The sequence below is a fragment of the Staurois parvus genome, unplaced genomic scaffold, assembly GCF_062004578.1.
Source record: "Staurois parvus isolate SC_StPar_1 unplaced genomic scaffold, SC_StPar_1.0 ptg000017l, whole genome shotgun sequence".
NCBI lineage: Eukaryota > Metazoa > Chordata > Amphibia > Anura > Ranidae > Staurois > Staurois parvus.
Genome location: NW_028317813.1, coordinates 10,522,572 through 10,529,389, shown reverse-complemented (window position 1 = coordinate 10,529,389; position 6,818 = coordinate 10,522,572).

Genomic DNA, 6,818 nt, shown 5'->3' with positions numbered 1-6,818 from the left:
CACCTGTGGATGTCACCGAGCAGCAATCAAGCATAATAAGCACCAATTAGGCAGCTTTAAAATGACTGTGATACTCAGCTCCTTCTAGACATTTACTGGTGTGGTTACAAACATGGTGAAGGCAAGAGAATGGTCCAGGAAGACAAGAGAAGAGGTGATTTCTCTTCACAGGAAGGGCAATGGCTATAAGAAGATTGCAAAGATGTTAAACATACCAAGAGACACCTTAGGAAGCATCATTCGCAAATTCAAGGCAAAGGGCACTGTTGAAACGCTACCTGGTCGTGGCAGAAAGAAGATGCTGACTTCGACTGCTGTGCGCTACCTGAAGCGTAGAGTGGAGAGAAGTCCCCGTGTGACTGCTGAGGAACTGAGAAAAGATTTGTCAGATGTGGGTACAGAAGTTTCAGCCCAGACAATAAGACGCACACTGCGTAATGAAGGCCTCCGTGCCAGAACTCCCAGGCGTACCCCCTTGCTGTCTCCAAAGAATAAGAAGAGTCGACTGCAGTATGCCAAAAGCCATGTGGACAAACCACAAAAGTTGTGGGATAGTGTTCTGTGGACTGATGAAACAAAATTAGAACTGTTTGGGCCCATGGATCAACGCTATGTTTGGAGGAGGAAGAACAAGGCCTATGATGAAAAGAACACCTTGCCTACTGTGAAGCATGGTGGAGGGTCAATCATGCTTTGGGGCTGTTTTGCTTCTGCAGGTACAGGGAAGCTTCAGCGTGTGCAAGGTACCATGAATTCTCTTCAGTACCAGGAGATATTGGATGGAAACGTGATGCAGTCCGTCACACACCTGAGGCTTGGGAGACGTTGGACCTTTCAACAGGACAATGATCCCAAGCATACCTCCAAGTCCACTAGAGCATGGTTGCAGAGGAAAGGCTGGAACATTTTGGAGTGGCCATCGCAGTCACCAGACTTAAATCCGATTGAGAACCTCTGGTGGGACTTAAAGAAAGCAGTTGCAGTGCGCAAGCCTAAGAATGTGACTGAACTGGAGGCCTTTGCCCATGAAGAATGGGCGAAGATACCCGTAGATCGCTGCAAGACACTTGTGTCAAGCTATGCTTCCCGTTTAAAAGCTGTTATAACTGTAAAAGGATGCTGTACTAAGTACTAAGATTGAATGTCACTTGGGGGTTGAATAAAACTGATAATGCTGTGAGCACAGAAAAGACATTTGTGGTTATTTCATTATAACTGTTATGTTATATTTGTCTGACCTACAAGTGCCTCTTTAATGTAAATGTAAGCAAGATGACTGAATGATCAAAAGCAATGTCAAACTGGCCAAAACACTCAATTTCAGTGGGGGTTGAATAATTTTGGACACAACTGTATATATATATATACACACATGCTAATTACAATGTACCAGATAAAGGGCGAAGCTGCTTGAAACTGTTGCATATATACGAAGCTATATACAAAAAGCAAATAAAAAACATTACACAATGTTGTTACAAAAATTTCTTTGTGCAGCGACTCCTTGTAGGAAATAGATGTATCAATTATATATAAATCACTAAATGTGTAACAAAAAAAAAGGTTACGGTAGTCTGTTTTTTTGCGTAATTATTAGAATCTGTAATAATCTCTGCTTGTAGCCCACAATTAAACTGACAGTGACTATTAGGCCTTGTGATTATACCCATTCAATTCAGTTAGGAAAGCCAAGTAATGAAAACATATCATTTTTCGTTTTGCCCAGCTTTAATACATCCCTTCTTCCACTGGGACACTTTGCACTGTGCCTGTTTTTAACGTATTGCATGCAATTAATATTTATGCCTAGCTTATTATGTAAAGCAAACAACACCTACTGGAAAGCCATTGTGGTGTATTGAGGAACCTGCACTGTTTACTGACCTGACTGTCAGTATCCATTAGCAAAGACATAGATAGCGGTCTGTTGTGGAGCACATTTCTGACACATAGAGGCCGTGGTGGTCTGCTATGGAACAGAGTAGGCTCGTAGCATGACTGTATTCGACAGTAGGACAATGAGCATTTGACCTGGCTCAAAAAAAGAAAGAAAGAGTGGAGAAAGAGAAAACAAAGAGAGAAACAGCAAGAAAAAAAGAAAGAAATGGTGATCATGTTAATTATAAAGGTTAGCAACCTTACAAAAGAATCTAGTAATTTCCAGGAACAGTCTAGAACCATTGGGCCAGTACAAGTTCTAAATATCAGATGCTACAGGACTGATTTAGCAAACAAATGAATGCCTGTATTTACTTATAATATCAATTAGGCTTAGGAAAATGAAACAGAGATTTCCTTTGAACTAAAAGTAATCCAAGCTAGGTGAAAACGACTCATTATATAAATAGTCCCCAACCCCCATCATCACTCCCTCATGGATCCTTCCTTAGGTACATGGACTCACAGTTCAAAGGCTTACATAGAGTTTTAACTTCTGCCCAAATCATATTTAATTTTCTCAGCGCAAAGCCCTACCTATTTCATCCAAATATCAAATTCCAGAAATTTCCGGACTGTAGATGCACTGACATGTAACAGTAGAAAGCTTGACCTAGCACGTAAGGGGCTCTAGAGAGATCAATTTAAAAATAATGAAACTACTTGCAGATACCAAGAGGTGTCTGTACTTTGGAATTGTTTCCTGAGAAATGTTTTAGGACATGTCAGGTTCTCGTTAAAACAGATCATACGCAACAGACATAAAGATATGCAAAAACTGTAGCACAGGGGTCGGCAACCCATAGATCTCGATCTACCTGTTGATTGTGGGCAGGTGACAGGTGAATCGCTATAGAGCCCCTGCCCTGCTGATCCACTAGTGCTCCCCCCACTGATTGACAGAGCAGTGCAGAGAAGGGATGAGTTCAGGCGTGAGCTGTCAAGTCGGGAAGCATTCAAAGCCAGTTCTAGGCAGAGGCATTACCCGCCCTGTAGCACATCCCTTTCATGTGTAGCTGTGGGGTGGGGAATGCCTCTGCCACCTAAGATTCACTGTCAGCTAGTTTGGGCTCTTGTACCCCTGAGTGCAGTGCGCTGATCCTTGCCGGCCCTTCTCTCCACTTCATTAAACTGGTGTGCTTGTGGGCGATATCATACAAGAGAGTAGGACCGGCAGGGATCAAAGCACCAGAACAGGTAACTGTGCCACAGCAACCCTCCTGACTCTCCATTACTGTTCCCTCCAGCCCCCCTAGCCCTCCTGACCCCCCAGTTCGCTACCCTTCAGACCCCCCTGCGCTGTGCCCTCCAGACCCCCTCTGTTCCAAGCCTTTCAGATGCCCAAGCACTGTGCCCTCCAGACCCCCCTGTACTGGGTTCTTCTGACCTGCCTGTGCCAGGCCCTCCTGACCACTCTGTACTGTGCCTTCCTGGCCCCCTTTTACACTGCCTTGCTGACCCCTCATCCTTTGCCCTGCTAACCCCTTGTCCTTTACCCTGTAGACACCCTGTTCTCTGCCTTGCTAGCCACTCTCCTGCTCACCCCTGTCATCTGCACTACTGATCTCTGTACAACATTCTACATACTACTGACCTCTGTACACTGCAATAGAACTTACTGACATCTGTGTACTGCCCTACATCTTACTGACTGCTGTATATCACCCTACTAACTACTGACCTCTGAACACTGCCCTACCTACTACTGACATCTGTACACTACCCTACATCCTACTGACCTCTGTACGCTGCCCTACCTGCTACTGACCTTTGGGGGCTTGCTAGTTATCTGGAAAAAAGGCTGTAGCACCCAGGTGATCTTTGCTCTGATCTTTGCGGATCATGAACAAATGAAGGGAGGAGAGATTAGAGTAGCAGGATACTCAAGGCACATAATCTTGGAAGACGCTGCCCTGAAAAATGCTGTTCCAGCAGTATTTGTTCCTTCAGTAGCAGCCTCAAAATAATGATAATAGTGGAGAGGACAGCCAATCAATTCGAGACCCTATGTGAGCAGGCACAGTCCTTAAGCAGTAACCTCTGGAATCTCTTCCTCAGTGAGCAGTTCTGTACCTGGAGATTCAGGCAAAAGGCACCCAGTGCCAGATTGAGGCCCCTAGGCAGTAAAAACCTTGGTGCCCTGCTCACAGGTTTCTGGAGGGTTTTGTGTATGTACTATAGTGGGATAACATTGAACTAAATAGTGTGCATGTTGGGTGCTAGGTGGAGATGACCATAACTACTGTACATTACATTTTTTACAAACTGACAACTTTTAAGAGACAAACCATAATGTGAACTTGATGTCTATGGTTTATGTACTTTACGTTGTTATTAGGTACATTATAATAATAATTTCTCTATAGAGTATTTGTTTTTTTGAGTTGACTCACTTTTTTTCTATCCTAGGTAAACAATTTAAGAAAGTTTAATCATAATTTTCTTTCACAAATCAATATTATTTTGATCCATTGTTGTGGGTCCTTTAAATGGTGTGGGGCCCATAGGCCACTGCCTACTCTCCCTGTTCTGTAATCAGGCACTGACTGTACTCACCTTTACAGCCGAACTTCCACAGGCAAGTTTCAGTGGCAAGTTCTGTTCCCGGAGCATCAGGTGAAAGGCACCCCCCTCTCCAGCCAAGCTTCCTTAAGTCCAGCCATAGCACCTGCTGAAGCCGAGCAGCAGTAACATCTCTGGAACACACACTTGCTCCATCCCAGGGTAGAGGCCCCAAGGGAAGACAGCTCTGATCAGATCCTTTCAAACATTTATTTTCTCCCCAGCCAAACTTTCTGGGTCAGCTTTCCAGGGATTGGCTAAGGTCAGACAACTATTCATAAGCAGTGATTGATCTTCCCACCCCTGCAAAAAACACGGCAGTGCAGCATTATGTCAGAACACACACAATGCTGCACAACATAAATAATAGTAACACAGTGAAAATAAATGCTATCAGTTCACCATAAAAAAAAATGTGTCTTTTCTTTATCATTAGACAATATTCTTAATATTTCATATGCTCTGTCCAATCCCCACTGGATACTACTATTCCAACACTGATTTCACCATACACTGTGCAATCCCAGCATCTTCAATCCAATGCTTTTACCTTATTATTCGATCTAAGAGTATTAGGTCAAATGCACCTTCCCCTTTAGCTGGGGTAACTATTGCCATGAATGGTCTTCCCTTTATAGGTTCCCGGTTCGCTTAATCCATCTCCATCCAGGCTATATCTGCAGATACATGAGGTACCAAAAGCTCAAAAGAATAATCAGTGCTTTCTGCCTCAATATCATCATTTTATTAAAGCAAATTCTCTAGAAAAACACACTCACACTATTAAGTGCACTACAGAATAAATGCAGTACATGCAAAGCTCTCAGTAGCTTACAAAATGGAGTCCCACTCACTTCCAGGTAATGCAGTGTGACACCACCGGATCCTCCCTACTTGCTGCATCACCATACCACATGACTTTGTCAGGGGATAGGCCGCCATGACATTGCACCGCATAGGTAGGCCATGTTTTCTCAGTCTAGGATCACAATTCACATGAAACTGTAAGTGCACTTTTATAAGAACGTATATTGAAGGTAAATCATTTCTCAACTGTTCAACAGAAATAGCTGAACTCTTATACCCCAAAGCGGGAAGAAACTGCACTGAGCTCCTATGCAAAAAGAGGCTGTTGCCCAGCAATATTGCCTAATACAGTACAGTGCAAGCAGGCTTATTTCCCCTAAGGCCTTGTTCACACCATGTGCAGAGATGTGATTTTTTTCACAAAGAAAACAATTTTGCCTGATGGCTTTATGTTAGCCTACCTCCAGGTTTGTCCCGCCTATCTCTTATGCTCATCAGGACCTAAATCATAAATTTGACCCCTCTGCCCAGGATGGCATTTCTTTCCTTTCCTTTAGGCTGCCATTACCAGGTGCAGTCTCCTAACCCACTGGTTTAAATATCTGGGGGTCTGTCTGGTTGTTTGGGTTTTTGGGATGTAGTCCTCTGATGCGTGCTAAATGATTTGGCTTATAGAGTCCCTGCTGCTGGTATTCAGGGGTTGTTGGAGAGGAGTAAAGGTCTATAGTTGGATTGGCTCTCTCTCTCCTCTCACTGCCACATCCGGTGTGGCAGGTGATACTGTATGTTGTCGCATCAATTTCCAGTGATCATTATGGAGGTGCATTCCTCAGTGGCTAGCACAGCTTCCAGGTTTCACTGAGCAGGCAGCTGATAGGAGCCTTCAGGAGGTGAAGTCTCTTGCATGCAGTCTCAAACTCCTGAGGGGGAGTTATGGTATCTGGAGCCAGAGCAAAAATGCTGATCACTAGACCTTTCATGGCGACAGCTGTATCTAGACCTAGAGCGACAATCATCTTTTAAATGGCTTCTATCAGAGCGAGGAGGTGAGTGGTGTTTTGAATTTCTGTACAAGGTGGTACTTTTGAGCCGCCTATGCCTTTCCTCCTGGCACCTCTTACCCTGGCATTTATGAATAGATTTATGTAAGAGAATATCAAAGTTCTAGCAATGACTCCGGATTGGCCATAGCTCCTTTCATATCTGTTGATTCTGCATTTGATCACGAAGATGCCTCTGCCCTTGCCTGCTAGGCTGGATCTTCTATCTCAAGGTCTCATTCTCCACCTGGCACTGAAAAAATGCAAGCTGACGGCATGGATCTTGGATGGTGGAGATATGTGGGTTTAGCTTGTTCCTCAAGAGTTGTGGATACCTTCATGAAAGCATGTAAGAGCAGCAAAACAAACTTCTATAACAGAGTCTGGCTGATATTTCAACAATATGCAGCATCCGAAAACTTTTTCCCAAAAGCTTTGAGTTTGTCTTGGTCTTGATATGGGTGTGAGCGC